We start from the raw sequence: 14,379 nt of genomic DNA, 5'->3' as shown, positions 1-14,379 counted from the left end.
TGAACAAAAGATGATGTATTGAATATCATTGTTTTAACATTTCAATATCATATGAGACTAAAAGTTATCAAGTGCTTATGTTCTGTCTCTGTCTCTGTTTCTCTCTGTCTCTCTCTGTCTCTCTTTCTCTTTCTCTGTGTGTGTGTGTATGTGTGTCTGTGTGTATGTGTCTGTGTGTGTTCAGTACCTGCTAAAGAGTCACATCAGGAGCCCCTCCCGCGCACGAGGTCCTGCTTTCAGCGCCTGCAGTGAGGATGTCCCACCCAGCAGCTATGCCCTCCAATTCCAAGAACCCGTGAGTCTTCTTTGACATTGACATCGGCAGGGAGCGAGTTGGACGAATTGTTTTAGAATTGTTTGCAGATATTATTCCCAAAACTGCAGAAAATTTTCGTGCATTGTGTACAGGAGAAAAAGGTACTGGAGCCACAACTGGGAAACCTCGTTATTTTAAAGGATGCCCTTTCCACTGAATTATTAAGAAATTTATGATTCAGGATGCAGACTTCTCAAATCAGAATGGGACAGGTGGAGAAAGTATTTATGGTGAAAAATTTGAAGATGAAGATTTTCATTATCAGCATGATCGAGAGGGTTTTCTGAGCATGGCAACTGTAGACCCCAATATGAATGGTTCTCAGTTCTTTATCACAACAGTTTCAACTCCTCATTTGGATGGGAAACATGTGGTATTTGGTCAAGTAATAAAAGGACTCGGTGTAGCAAGGATGCTTGAAAATGTAGAAGTGAATGGTGAAAAACCTGCTAAACTCTGTGGCATTGCAGAATGTGGAGAACTGAAAGAAGGGGATGACTGGGGAATATTCCCCAAAGATGGCTCTGGTGATAGTCATCCAGACTTCCCTGAGGATGCAGATATGGATTTAAAAGATGTAAATACAATTTTATTAATATCTGAAGACTTAAAACACATTGGAAATACTTTTTTTTAAGTCTCAGAACTGGGAGATGGCTATTAAAAAATATGCGAAGGTTTTAAGGTACATGGATAGTTTGAAGGCTGTTATTGAGAAAGCAGATATACCCAGACTGCAACCTATAGCCTTAAGTTGTGTGCTGAATATTGGTGCTTGTAAATTGAAAATGCCAATTTGGCAGGGGGCAATTGACATTTGCTTGGAGGCTCTTGAAATGGACCCTTCGAATACTAAAGCATTAAGCAAGGATGGCAAGGATTAAAAGAATATGATCAAACATTGGCTGATCTTAAGAAGGCACAGGAAATAGCCCCAGGAGATAAAGCTATCCAGGCAGAAACAAATGATAAAGGCACAGAAAGATAAAGAGAAGGCCGTGTACGCAAAAATGTTTACTTAATAAGAATTAAACTCTCCTTAACTATTATACAGTGGTTATAAAAAGGACAATGTATATTACCATCTACATGATCCCTGATGTGTTTGACTTGATCTTTGTCATTGTTTACATAGCAGCGCTGACATAGGTTCCTTCTTAATAAAGTGTTATGACATACAAAAAAAGACATCAGCTCCATATAATACATCTTCTATATAAATCTATCTTTAAGAACAAAGATTTTACTATGCCAGGATGGTACTTGGATATCACAAACATAAAGCATTTTTATGTTCAGTAATTGAGATTAGTATTTTTATATTCAAGACACTCCATTAAACACACACACACACACCCCACAGACACAGACAGACAGACAGACAGACAGACAGACAGACAGACAGACAGACAGACAAACAGAGAGTATGTGAGAGAGATGGGGGAGAAAGAACACTTAATAAGTTTTAAGATTTAAAATGACAAATTATTTCTCAATATTTGCCTATAAACAACTATTGGCTAAGTAAAAACAAGGAACAGAAAAGTTATTAAATAACTCTTCAGATTGTGTATTCTTTCCCTTTGCATTACTATTTAGGTATATTATAATGACCTATTAGTTGCATGAGTCATGATCTTATTGTCTATAGTTAGCCAATAGGCACAAAAATGGGGCAAAGTACAGTCTCCAGATGGAGAAGGATCATTCTTGAAGATTACTGTTGCCTTGTCACTCAGGTACTAAGGCACCTGGCTACCACACCTCCAAAATATCAACTCTACATGGGAAATGAAGCAAAGACCATTGGAGCAGAGTTAAATTGTGACATTTATGTGGACTAGAATTGGAACATTTGTTGCTGTTTTTAAAGTTATTTTATTTATTTACATTCCAGTTGTTGCCCACCCTACCAGTCCCCTTTCCCACAGTTACTAATCCCATTTTTCCTCCACCTTGCCTTAGAGAGGGTGCTTCCCCTGACCAGGCCTTCTCCTTCCCTGGGGCCTCAAGTCTCTCAAAGATTAAGTGAATCTTCCCCCACTGAAACCAGATCAGGCAGACCTCTGCTGTATACGTACCACTATCTTCAGATCTGCCCCTTTATGCTTCTGGTAGGTAGTTCAATCTCTCAGAGATTCCCTGGAGTCTAGGTTAGTTGAAACTGTTGGTCTTTCTATGGGGTCACACTCCTCTTCAGATTTTTCAATCCTTTCTCTAATTCAACCATAGGCATCACTGACTTCAGTCCAATGGTTGGGTATAAGTACCTGCATCTGTCTTAGTCAGCTTCTGGTGGTGCCTCTTCGAGGACAGCAATGCCTGGCTCCTTTTTGTAAGCACCTCATAGCATCAGTATAAATGTCAGGCCTTGGTGACTTTCCCGACCCCCCCAATGAGTCCAAGTTGGGCCCAACATTGGACTGCCTTTCTTTCTATCTCTTCTCAAATTTTGTCTCTACACTTCTTTTAGACAGGAATAATTCTGGGTCAGAAATTTTGACTGTGGGTTAGCAACCCAGTCCCTCTACTTGAGTTAATTTTATATCCCACCACTCTGCTGAAGTTGTTTACTAACTGTAGGAATTCTCTGATGGAATTTTAGGAGTTGCTTATGTATACTATCCTATCATATGCAAAATGTGATACTTCTTCCTTTGCAATTTGTATCCCCATGATTTCCTTCTGTTGTCTAATTGCTCTAGCTAGAACTTCAAGTAGTATATTGAATCTATAGAGAATGGGAATGTTTGTCTTGTCCCTGATTTTATTGGGATTTCTGCCAATTTCCCTCCACTTAATTTTATGTTGGCTGTTGTTTTGCTATGTATTCTTTTAGTATGTTTAGTTATGTGCCTTGAATTCTGGATCTCTTCAAGACTTTTAATATGAAGGGGTGTTATATTTTGTTGAATACTGTTTCAGCATCTAATGAGAATGATCACATGACTTTTTTCTTGTGTGTGTGGTATATATATATATATATATATATATATATATATATATAGTATTTCATCGATAGATTTTAGTATCATTATACCATCCCTGCATTACTGGGATGAAGCCTAGTTGTTAATGGTGAAGGATGGTTTTGATGTGTTCTTGAATTCAGTTTGCAAGAATTTTATTGAGAATATTTGCATTGATATTTAGAAGTGACATTGGCTTGAAGTTCTCTTTCTTTGCTGGATCTTTGTAGAGTTTATATATCAGAGTAACTATGGCTTCATAGAATGAATTAGGTCTTGTTCCTTCTGTTTTTATTTTCTGGAATAGTTTGAGGCGTATTGATATCGGCACTTCTTTGAAAGTTTGGTTGAATTCTGAACTAAAACCATCTGTCCCTGGGCTTTTTTTTTTTTTTTTTTTTTTGGTTGGTAGGATTTTAATGACTTGTATTTCCTTAGGGGTTATAAAACTGTTTAGTTTATCTGATCTTGACTTAACTTTGGTATGTGGTATTTGTCTAGAAACTCATTTATTTCATCTAGATTTTCCAATTTTTTATAGTAGAGGCTTCTGTAGTAGGTTCTGATATTTTAAAAAAAATTTCTTAGTTTCTGTTTTCTCCTTTTTCATTTATGATTTGTTAAATTGTATACTATATCTGTGTCCTTTAGTTAGTTTGGCTAAGGTTTTTTCTATCTTGGTAAGTTTCTCAATGTAACAGTTCTTGGTTGTATTGCTTCTTTGTGACCTTCTTTTTGTTTATAACTGGTTAATTTCAACCTTGAGTTTGACTATGTCTTGCCATTTACTCCTCTTATTCCCTTCTTTCTGTTCTAGAGCTTGCAAGTGTACCATTAAGTTGCTTGTAGGGGATCTTTCCAATTTTTTTTTTTTTGGCATTTAAGTTTCCTCTTAACAGTGAATTTCCTCTTAACAATGCCGTTATTGTGTCTCATAAGTTTAGGTATAATGTGTATGCATTTTCATTAAATCCTATAAAGTCTTTGATCTATATCTTCCCTGATCAATTTATCAGTGAGTAGAGAGTTGTTCAGTTTCTACGAGTATAAGCAGGCTTCCTGTTGTTTTTGTTGTTATTGAAGTCCAGCCTTAGTCAGTAGTAATCTGATAGAAAGCATGGGATTATTTCAATCATCTTATATTTGTTGAGGGTTTGTTTGTGACCGATTAAATGGTCAGTTTTGTAGACGGTTCCATGAGGTGCTGAGAAAAAGGTATATTTTCTTGTTTGGGGGTAAATGTTCTGTAGAAATCTTTTAAATCCATTTGGTTCATAACTATTGTTAGTCTCACTGTGTCTCTATTTAGTTTCTGTTTCAGTGACTGGTGAGAGTGAGGTATTGAAGTCTCTCACTATTATTGTGTGAGGTATAATGTGTGTCTTAGCCTTTAGTAAAGTTTCTTTTATGAATGCTCTTTAATTTGGAACATAGATGTTCAGAATTGTGACTTTCTCTTGGTGATTTTAATTTGATGAATATGAAGTGTCTTTCCCTATCTTATTTAATAACTTTTAGTTGAAGGTCTATTTTATTGGATATTAGAATGGCTACTTCAGCTTGTTTCTTGGAACCATTTGGTTGTACAACTTTTTTCACAGCCTTTTACTCTGAGGTAGTTTCTGTCTTTGTCACTGAGGTGTGTTTTCTATATTCAGCAAAATGCTAGGTCCTGTTTATGTATCCAGTCTGTTAGCCTTTGTCTTTTTATTGGGTAATTAAGTACATTGATGTTGAGAGACATTAAAGACAGAGATTGTTAGTTCCTGTTATTTTTGATGGTGGAGGTGATCTTATGTGTGTGTGATTCTTTTCTGTTGGGATTGTTGTGAAATATTTAATTTCTTGTGTTTTCTTGGGTGTCACTAACTTTTTTGTGCTGGAGATTCCATTCCTTTATCTACTGTAAGGCTGGATTAGTAGAAACATATTTTTTTTAATTTGGTATTATCACAGAATATCTTAGTTTCTCCATCTATGGTGATTGAAAGTTTTGCTGGGTATAGTATCTCGGGCTGGCATTTGTATTCTCTTAGGTTCTGCATGAGATCTTTCCAAGATCTTCTGGCTTTTAGAGTCTCTGTTGAGAATTTTGATCTGCCTTTATATGTTAATTAGCCTTTTCTCCTTAAAGTTTTTAATACTTTTCTTTATTATTTGAATGTTATGTTTTGATTATTGTATGAAGAGAAGGTTTTCTTTTCTGGTCAAATCTATTTGGTGCTCCGTGGGCTTCTTGTACATTTATGGCCATCTGTTTCCTTAGGTTAGGGAAGTTTTCTATGATTTTGTGAAAGATATTTTCTGGCTCATTGAGCTGGGATTCTTCAGCCTGTTTTATTCCCATTATTTTGAGGTTTGATCTTTTCATTGTGTCCTGAATTTTCTGGATATTTGAGGTTAGGAGCTTTGTACACTTTGTATTTTCCTTATTGATTTATCAATATCTTCTATGATTTCTTTTATGAGTGAGATTCCCTCTTCTATCTTTTGTGTTCTGTTGGTGACAGTTGCATCAATAATCACTTTCCTAAGTTGTCTATCTAAAGGGTTGTATCCAGTTTTTCCTTAATTTTTTTTACTTCCATTTTTAGTCTTGGACCATCTTGTTCAATTCCTTCATCTGCTTGATCATATTTTCTTGTATATCTTCAAAGGATTTATTTGTTTTTTCTTTAAGGCCTTCTATCCATATTCCCGTATTTATTTAAGGGATTTACTTATATCCTTCTAAAAGTCTTCTATGTTGTTCATGTGATGGGATTTTAGGCCATTTTCTTGTTTCTGAGGCATGTTAGGGTATCTGGGGCTTGGAGAACTGGGTTCTGATGGTGTCAAATTGCATTGTGTTCTGTTACTTATCATATTAACCTTCCCTCTGACCATTTGGTTATCCTTGGTGTTAACTGGCCTGGGTGTCTCTAACTGGTGCCAGCCTCATTGGTGGCAGGTAGAACTCTGTGATGGGTTTAGAGCCAATCTCCTTTGAGAACTGTCCTGGTGAGGGTAGGTCTCCTGAGTCCTTGATTACTGCAGAACTCCTGGGAGACAGACAGGCTGTAAGATGTGTGTGTGTGTGTATGTGTGGGGGGTATTGGGCCTCTGATCTGTCCAGGGTGAGGAAGCACACTGGAAAGGAAGGTGGAGCTCAGCATGGCAGGTAAGTCCCTCATCACCTGGGCTTTGTGGGTGTCCCAGCTTGTGTGGTTCTTTGGGTGAGATTCTCACCTGTGTCTTTGGTTTCTCTGGACCTCTTGGAAGGCATGCAGGCTGTAGGATGTGGGAGGTTATCAGCCTGCTGATCTGGCTCTGGTAGGGAAGCAGACCAGAAGCACTTTTATTTTTTTCTTAAAACTTTAAATGATTTTGTGAAACCATTCAAATGTACTTAAAACTACAAAAATGTTTATTATTAAAATCAAAGTCGTTATCTCCAGCACATTTTATTCCCAAACCCACCTCTAATATGTGCATATGAATTTGTTTTGCCTCTTTTTTCTGCTATTAACTTTCTCATTTCTGAACAGTGTACTTCTTTGATACTATCTCTGTTTTTGCTATACAATAATATCATATTCTAGAGAAAGACTGAGTGACTCTAGGCTCATACAATAAGTATGTCATCACTAATTGTGATATGCTATACAGTAAAGGAAGTTACAAAGTGAAGTACTATATCAGATAATGCTTAGGACATAAGCAAACACCTAATGCATGCTACCATTGATATTGCCACTAATCAAATGCTTGCTAGAGATATTTTTTTAGTTAACTGCATAGCAGTGACTACTTATCTTTGTAACACTAGTGTCATGGTGGGCTCATTATACACAATAAGCACCTGTTATCCACTGTGGAGATTTTTAAGTGCTTATGTTGACTTTTAGGAAAAAAAATCTTTTAAAAACTGTAAATATGTTTCCTAGCAACTTAATTGTTTGCAAAACATACATTGACTAGGCAATTCTCAACTTTCATAGTTTATGAATTATGTGTGTACCCTTTACCATGTCACAATCTAGAGTGAGTTTTTCAAAAGTCATAACCCATTCTCCTAGGAGAGCTGAATCTTTTAACAATTATCAGTGTTCATGCATATCAATACTGACAGTAATTGTACACTAAAAACCTTTTAATACTGCATTTCTTTTCTTTCTAGTGAGAGAAGGCTTATTATTGTTACCTGCACAGTTTTCTCTGCTCCTAATTTTCACATTCTGTTTCATTAAAACATCTTTCACTTCATCTGACCCCTTCTACTGTGACATCCCTCTCCTAGTAATTTTCCTTCTATGCTACATAGGCTTTTCTACCGTCAAACCTATAGCAAACATGCTAAGATACTGTTCCCATGCCAACAGGACCCTGCTGCATTCCAATTCATGATTGGGCCATTGCTTTTTTTGAAAGCATGACTTTGGGTAAGTGACATTCTAAGAAACATTACGGGGGAAAAGTAGTTTTTGAAAAAAAATGTAAACTTGAAAATGTTATTACCTCCCAGTTCTAAATGATTAAGCTTCACAGATATCAAGGATGAAACACTTTTCTGTTGAAATTTGGGAGATGTTTATTCTTTGTTCAGAACATCTAATCATTTTGATGAAAAGTCGTTAGATTATAATTTCATTGTTCTGAATTGTCAGGAAACATTGCAAGTATACTCTAATCTCTCATATTATGAAATATTGCGATTTTTTCACCCTGTGGCTCATTTAGGAATGTTTATCCTGCTTCCAAACAAACACAATGATGAATGAGAACAAACTTGGATTAATGCAATCTTGTGCTCAACTCAACTAACAATCCCGGGTCTTCACTCTACTCTCCATGCCAAAGCTCATCCTGCCTCCTTGCAGGCCTGTTGCTCCCATGCCTCAATCCCCTCCCAGCTTGGATCCGTGCAAGGTCAGCAGCCTTGAGGGTCTGCCCAGTCCCCTCTAGAATCCATCTCCCTATCCAAATATGTACCTTCAATATAGGATCTGCACTTCACTCCGAGAGTCACAAGCCAGCCTGTCTCCCTGGAGGCCTGCAGCCAACCTGAGCAACCAGGAAAACCAGCTCTGTATTCTTTCCTAGATACCTGCTGCCACTAAAGCTAAAAAGGGGACTGCTACCAGTAGGGACTGCCTGGTCTACTTGCAGTCCCAGAGGCCTACTACTACCAAGAACTACAAGGACAGTCAATACCAGAGACAACCAGATGGCTTAATGTCAGTACAAGAGTAAATCAACTAAAGCCAGGGCAATATCGGACAATCAGAATCCATCTCTCCAACTGAAGCAAGTCCTGGATATCTTAACCCACCCAAAGAGCAAGACAATGGCATTAAATCACATCTTATGAAGATGATAGAGACCTTTAAAGAGAAAATATGTAAATACAAAGAAAAAAAGGAAAATACAATCAAACAGGTGAAAGAAATGACTAAAATTGTTCAAGACATGAAAATGGAAATAGAAGCAATAACAAAAACACATATGGAGGCAATTCAGGACACAGATAACCTAGAAAAGAGAACAGGAACTACAGACACAAGCATCACCAATAAACTACAATAGATGGAGAAAGAATCTCAGGTGTAGAAGATGTGACAGAAGAAATTGATATATCAAAAAAAGCCAAATCTAAAAAGTTTCTAACATAAAATATCCAAGAAATTTGTGGCACTGTGAAAAGACCAAACCCAAGAATAGTAAGAATTAAAGAAGGAGAACTTTCCCAGATTTCTGTTGAAGATCAGAAATATTTTCTACAAAATCACAGAATAAAACATCCCTACCCTAAAGAAAGAGACAGCTATAAATGTACAATCCAAATTGATTGGACCAGAACATAAAATTTACCTGCCACATAATAATCAAAACGCCAATGTAGAACAACAATAAAAAAGAATATTAAAAGCTCCAAGGGAAATAACAAGTAAAGGGAGGCTTATCAGAATTATACCTGACTTCTCAATAGAGACTCTAAAATCCACTAGGGCCAGGGAAGGTGTCTTGCAGACCCTAGAGACCACAGATGTCAGCCCAGAATACTATACCCAGGAAACTATCATTCTCCATAGGTATAGAAACCAATATATTCCATGACAAAATCAAATTTAAAGAATATCTTTCTACTACTCCAGATTATACAGAGAATTCTAGAAGGAAAATTCTAAGGCAAGCAAGGTAACTACACACACACACACACACACACACACACACACACACACACAAAAGCCACAAAGAAGTAATAATTTCACAGGAAAATCATGAGTATCTCTCTCTCTCTCTCTCTCTCTCTCTCTCTCTCTCTCTCTCTCTCACACACACACACACACACACACAAACACATGCATACACACATGCATACACACATGCACATATACTTGTACAGGTGTGCACACACATTTCCACCACCAATAACAACAACAGCAACAAAACACCCAAATAACAGTAACTAATAATCATTGGATGAATTCCTGACTACTCTGGACAATTTATGGAGTTACTATCTCAGAATAAAAAAGAAATAGTTCTCAGTGAGAGAACATTTGCCTACTATGGACAAGATGTTTTCTGTGATCATTAGTATAGCATAAAAATAAATCTTTAATGAATTTAGATTCCTGTAATATACTTACACTTTGGATTCAATAAGCTTCTAGGAAACCTGTAGGTTGTTAGCTCCATTATTGCATCTGAAAGTTAGAGAAGCAAAATCGTAGCTTTAATGTAAACCATTCCAATCACTGTGAAGGAGAAGAACACCAATGATTAATGTGGGCTTTGTTTTAAACACTAATGAAGGTGAACTTATACTTCATTAGGGGTTATTTCAAGGGAAATGCAAGGCAAAGTCAGCTGAGCTTCTTCCAGTTCACATCTAATGAAGGACTATTCTAATTCTAAGTATACTCTAAGACTGACAGTAAATGAGATAAAAAGATCTGATTAGCACTGAGTGGTAGAGAACTATGACTTAAGAATATACCCTAAAATATTTAGAGGAATTATTTCATCAGCTCAACTGGAAATTCAGAGCCTAGTTTGTTAATTTTTTGTATAGTTCTCTTTGTTTCAAGTTGGTTGATTTCAGCCCTGTGTTTGATTATTTCCTGTCATCTACTCCTCTTGGGTGTATTTGTTTCTTTTTGTTCTAGAGCTTTCAGGTATGTTGTTATGCTGCTAGTGTGTATTTTCTCTAATTTCTTCATATAAGCATTCTAAGCTTTGTGTTTTCCTCTTAGTACTGCTTTCATTGTGTCCCATAAGTTTGAATATGTTGTGCTTTCATGTACATTAAATTTTAACCTTTTTAGGGCTGGATTTCTAGAAATGAACTTTTAAAACTTGGTTTTATCATGGAATGTCTTACTTGTCCATCTATAATAATTGAGTGTTTTACTGGATCTAATTATCTCAGCTGCCATTTTTGTTCTCTTAGGGTATGTATGACATCTGCGCAAAATCTTCTGGATTTTAGAGACTCTGTTGAGAAATTTGTTGTATTTCTGATAGGTCTATCTTTATATGGTACTTGATCTTTATTCCTTACTGTTTTTAATATTTTTTCTTTGTTCTGTGAATTGGCGTTTTGATTATTATTTGAATGGAGGAATTTCTATTCTTTTCCTGTCTATCTGGAGTTCTGTAGGATTATTGTATGTTTGTGGGCATCTCTTTCTTTGGATTAGGGAAGTTTTTGTTTATAATTTGGTTGAAGATATTTACTGGCCCTTTGAAGTGAGAATCTAATACCAAAGGAAAGACAGAAAGGAAAAGAAGGATGGGAGACAATATCTTCTAAGTTTTCTTTTTCTTCAAGGCATAGATCACTCTGGAGTTTAGCAGCATATTGATCATGGTACTCTATAGGACTAAAAAGGAAGAGGTGTGATCTACCTGTGTTAGTGCTATGGATATCTTAGTGTTCTGATCTAATAGTTTGGACAAGATAAGCTTGAGTTAACAACTAGTGCATTTTGGAGTTTGTGTTTTGTTCTGATGTTGTTGAAGTCTGAGCTAGATCACAAAATAGAGTGAGTACAAAGAGTGTCTAAATAAACAGTGAAAGAACTCATCTGGTTGAAACTTGACTTAAGTTTTCTAACTTCAGAACTGAAGCTGGGCAACTCTTTTCTCTTCCCTATAGACTCCATGGTCTTAAATATTTAACTAGTTTCACATAAATGAGAATATTAATTATACATGCTTGTAAAGTATGATCTCCATCAGTTTTATGTTTGCCTATCTCCAATAAAAGAACAGCTTGGGATCAATTATAAATGTTACTGTTATTACTGTCTTGGAGGCTCCTTCTGAACTATGATTCACTCTTTACAAGATGTTTCTTTCTCATCTCTAGTTAAAAAATAAACAGTAAAAATGGTTTGTAAGGAGAATAATGTTTCTTAAGTTACTGATGCTTAAGAAAGGTTTTGAAAAAACCCTCTATTATATATATATGAATATGTGTGGTATATTATTGAAAATAAATTAAATCCAGTGAATTAAGGTCATTTTATTATATTCAAAAGATATAAAATTATTATAAACTACTCAAATATCTACAACTTTCTATAGTCTGTTTTACTTCTGAGCATATCTGAAAATGGCAAGAGTCTGGCCCTTGCAGCAAGCCAGTGTCCACACGAGTAGTACTGCACTTAAATAGATCTAGAACCAGACAATTGCAATATAAAGGAGACAGGCTCATGTTCTTTCTATTCAAAGTACATGCAACTGATAGCATTGAGGCTGACACTTCTAGAGAAGTCAACATCCACAGACTCTACCTCAGGAGTTCTCAACCTGTGGGTCATAAACCCTTTGGGTATTGAATGACCCTCTCAGATGGGTCATCTAAGACAATTGGAAAACAAGGACATACACTCTATAATACATAACAGTTGAAAAATTACTTTTATGAAATACCATCAAAAATAATTTTATGGCTGGGGATTGCCAAAACATAAGTACTTGTAATAACTGGTGACAGTATTAGGAAGGTTGAACCACTGTCTACATGGTAGGTTCAGATTTAGTTCTTTGCATTTTACCAAGATCTCTGAAAGCAGAGTTAGATGTGTATTAGATGAAGGTTTCAAACAGTTAATCTCTGATGCTGCAAGATACTTCTCCCTGCTGTTGCTTTCCAGAGATGATGGCTAATTAGCAACCTGCAACCTAGGTCTTCCTAAATCTAACTGAGCATTTAGGCATCTTATATACATAAATAACTTTTTACTTTTCTTAGTAGAAAGAAGAATTTTAGAAAATCCTTTATTTAAAACTTCTTTGTAGAGTTTATAAGGTGTTTATAATTTTTTGTCTTTATATAAACCTGTTTTATTCTTTTATTTATTTTTAAATAAAATTGTAATTTTTACTTATTCAGACAGGGGTTATAAACACAAAAAGGCAGACCATGGGGAAGAGAATGGCACCAGAGTGTGGGTGTTCAGGGGATGTTTCAAAACAGGATATAGCTGGGTGAAGGTTCAGGGGACAGGCCACTATGACCCTGCCTATGATTCACTTGTCCTTATCTAAGTTGGTATTATCCAGCAAGGCTACCTATTTACAAGGTCTATGACTACTCAGGCTGGTAAATTTCCACAAAAGCTGTCTGTTTACAATAGCTTATAACCATCTGTTTCAATGTTTTTCCACAGAGACCCAAGACTTTGTATTAGCATACATGTATGACAGGCCTATTGCTGATTTTAGGCCTATGGCTGATTTTAGGCCTTCAGTGTATAAGCAGGGTTGCCCCTGACATCTCCTCCCTTCTCTAAGTATAGAAGGGCTATAGCAATTATAATCTTGCAAAGGCGGGGATAGAGCCCTGACCTCCAGTTATAAATTTTTAAACTGTATTCATTTCTTCAAGAGACTAGCATACCACATGTATCCCACACCCCAAAGGCATGAATGCCAGATATAGACATTGTCCTAGAACAGTCTGGTTCTGTCATGTACATAGTTCATGGACCTTGGTACTGTGATATTGCATAATTTCTCTTTTCTCTGCTCATTTTACATTGGATGATCTGAGCTGACAATGAAGATAAGCTGTCTGTTTCTACCTTCTGGAAACTCACAGTTTAGTCTCATGACTCAGAGGTCATACTTCCATATGTGTCCCCAGCTGATGGATCTGCTTGTCCAAAAACCTTCATTGCTGTGTTTTGATCATGTTTTCATATAATCCCTTTTCAATTTTCCTAGAAAATAAATAATTTGTCAAGTAATCTTATAGTCAGTTATTCAGCTTTCTCAGCCCAGAGTGTATAGATTTTTAACTAATTTTGTGTTCAGAGACTTTAGCTGTATCTATTTAACCAACCATAGTTATGTATGTTAGATAATTTTTATTTTAAAAACTTTCAGGGATATCTGACCATTAGGATAAATATGTCTAACATAACCAAAATATTTTTATGCTTAAGCATTTTGCAACCTTTCATCAAAACCACTACAATTACTAAAGTGAAATGAGAAATTGCAAGTCACTGCTTGGGGATAATATACCTAGGACATCTGGTCAGCTTGTTTGTCTGTGGTCTGAAGTGCTGCTCCCACAGATGGATTATCTACATTATTTGTACATAGAGACCTTTTACAGCCTTGGAAATCCTGTCTTTTACAGTATTTAAGAAACAGATTGTTTACAACCTTGGAGTAAAGGCTGCACAGCATACAGCCTTGGAGACTTCCCCCATCTAACTGCTATTGCAGATCCAAGGCCTGCACCTGCACGTGTCATCTGCATTTTAACAGCCTTATTATTGGTTTGGTGTTTTGCCATGACTCTGTGCTACCATGTATATAGTTTCCCTTTATTGTTACTAATTTAGATTTCCAAACATTTTGACAGTCATTTTTCCCATGTTAGTTCTTTTATAGAAAGAACAGGAAAAAAATGGAAATGAGCCTCAACAATACAGATGTGGATGCTTGCAGCCAACCATTGGACTGAGCAAAGTACCCCAGTGGAAGAGTTAGGGGAAGGACTGAAGGAGCTGGAGGGGTTTGCAATCCCATAGTAAAAACAATAATACCAACCAACTAGAAGAGGAAGGAAGACAGAAGAGGGGAAGA

At 36.3% G+C, this 14,379-nt stretch overlaps 1 pseudogene; it reads left to right on the top strand.

Annotated features, from left to right (window-relative positions):
* The first annotated feature begins 254 nt into the window (after nucleotides 1-254).
* LOC114620552 lies at nucleotides 255-1,338 on the top strand (annotated as a pseudogene).
* Nucleotides 1,339-14,379: the final 13,041 nt, after the last annotated feature.

The sequence above is a fragment of the Grammomys surdaster genome, unplaced genomic scaffold (assembly GCF_004785775.1).
Source record: "Grammomys surdaster isolate TR1022 unplaced genomic scaffold, NIH_TR_1.0 169, whole genome shotgun sequence".
Taxonomy (NCBI): domain Eukaryota; kingdom Metazoa; phylum Chordata; class Mammalia; order Rodentia; family Muridae; genus Grammomys; species Grammomys surdaster.
This window is presented reverse-complemented; position numbering and strand designations above follow the sequence as displayed.